Here is a 2,500-nt window from a genome sequence, read left to right on the forward strand (position 1 = left end):
TATGTCCCTTTGTGTGTGTGTGTGTGAATGTGTATGTGTATTTGTTTGGGCATGCAGGTGTGCGTGTGTTTACACATGCTTACAGTGCTGCACAGGTGTACTTGTGTTTCATCCCTGTTGTATAAAACACTAATAGAGAGAGAGAGAGAGAGAGAAGGAGGGAGGGAGGGAGAAAGAGATAGACAGAGACAGACAGCCAGACAGAAACAGAGGGGGATAGATAGATAGATAGAGACAGTCAGACAGACATACAGACAGACAGACAGATAGGTAGGTACACAGGGCTAGAGATAGATAGAGAGTTAGAGAGTTAGAGAGAGAGGGGGGGGGGGCACAGAGAAGAAACAGCAACGCAGCAAAAATGCGTTTACGAGTGCTGTCAGATATTTATTTTTCTACCTATTCATTTAGTCTTGTTTATATCCATTCCTTTATTCCTTTAGTTTGTGCACCCTGCTATTTTGTGTCACAAGGTATCAGTATTCAAGTACCAGTATGTCAACTTTAAAAGTTGTCATGAGGAATACTCCATCGTTTTTTTCTTCTTCATCTTCTTTTCCTTCCATATAAAGCTTTATTCATGTGTTCAGTCATTACCTTTATTCTACTTCATTCTGATTCTATCTATTCTCTTGTCTGCCAAGGAAAAGGAGTCCGCCACAAGTTGGCAGAAGTGAAACACAGGCAACATGGAAACGGTTTTATTTGAGAAGGACACAAAGTGGCAGTTGGCGCTGAGCCCACTTTTGATCTCTCGGAGTCTCCGCCCATCGGCACGCCCATCCCCGAGAGAGCCACGCCTTCATCACACGCCCTTTCACGTAGCACAAGGGAAAGACATCTGTGTGCTCCAAGCTCTGTGTTATGTTTATTGTATCCCTTTTCCCTTTATCTTTTATTATTTATAATCTTTTGTACAACATCCATTTTCTATTTTTAATGTCACATGACAAACGAGTCAGACACACAGCAAGGATCATTTTATTTAATTTTATTTCATATGTGTAAATATGTGTATGTGTGTGTGTGTGTGTGTGTGTGTGTGTGTGTGTGTGTGTGTGTGTGTGTGTGTGTCTGTGTGTGTGTGTACACAAATGCATGAATACATGCATATATACATACATGCAGACATATACATATATATGTACACACACACACACACACACACACACACACACACACACACACACACACACACACACACACACACACATACACACACACACATATATATATATATATACATATATATATATATATATGTATGTATGTATGTATGTATATGTATATGTATATGTATATATATATATATATATATACATACATAAATGTGTATATGTATGTCTGTACATATGTATAGAGATATAGGTAATAAACCTGTGGCACTTTTTCCAAAGGGCGTATGGCTCCAGGGTGGGGGATGGGGGACAGAGAGGGCCAGAGAAGGCCTACAGAAAGGAGCAAGGAAGATGACGAAGATGATGAAGAGGGAATTAGAAAAATGGAGGAAGGAATTGTGATGGAGGGAAGTAAGAGGGAAATAACAGAGGGATATAAAAGGAAAGGGAAAGCAGGGTGGAAAGAAAGAGAGATCTTGCAAGGGGCCAGCGCAACAGAGCTCGCCCTTCCCTACTTCCAATGAGAAAAAGACGTGATATGTAGGGAGCAGTGTCTTAGAAGGCGTTAGGGAAAAGAAGGGAGGGAAAGGGAAGGGAGAGATAGGAGGCGGGAGGGGGTGGAACGGGGCGAAGGTAATGAGGGTGGAAGGAATCGAGGAGAGTCGGACAAAAAAGGTAGGGGGAGAAAGGAGACGAGGAGGGAAACGGGAAAAAGTGGAAAGGGGAGAATATGGCAAGGATTATAAGTCGAGACGAAAGGGGATGGAGGAAAGGGAGAAAGGGGGAAAGGAAGATGGAGAGTTAAAGGGATTCTATTTGGGAGAAGGAACGGGAGAAAAGAAGGGAAATAGAGGGGAGATGGGAAAAAGGATAGGTGATTTAGGGTAAGGGTTACCTTATATATATATATTCCGTTTTTTTCCTTTCTAGGGTAAGAGAGGGAAATAGACAAATGCGACAGGGGTATTACAAACGTAGGAAAAGTATATTCACATGTAACTAACATACCAACATACCAACATATAGCCGTTGTCGGTGGAAAGATGAGCATTTTCCATACACTGTACAACTGCGGGGGGCAGGAGTTGAGGTTGAGGGGTGGCTGACGAGGAGGGGAGGTTAGGGTAGAGATAATATACAAGCCAGACCCCACGCCGGTCAAAGGACGGGATTGGGGTCGAGGGAAGGGGGTGGGGGTAGTCTAGGAAAGAGGGGGTGCTGGGGTCAGGCCAGGGGGGGGGGGCTGAGTATTCACCTGCTGAGCTTGGAAGATGTTTAAGGGCCTATTGTCGAGGTGTTCAACGGAAAGGAGTGGGATGGCGAAGGGCTACGACGTGTCACATGAAGGAGGAGGAGGGGGGGGGGGGTTACCACAGGGTAAA

This window comes from Penaeus chinensis, chromosome 19, assembly GCF_019202785.1.
Source record: "Penaeus chinensis breed Huanghai No. 1 chromosome 19, ASM1920278v2, whole genome shotgun sequence".
Lineage (NCBI taxonomy): Eukaryota > Metazoa > Arthropoda > Malacostraca > Decapoda > Penaeidae > Penaeus > Penaeus chinensis.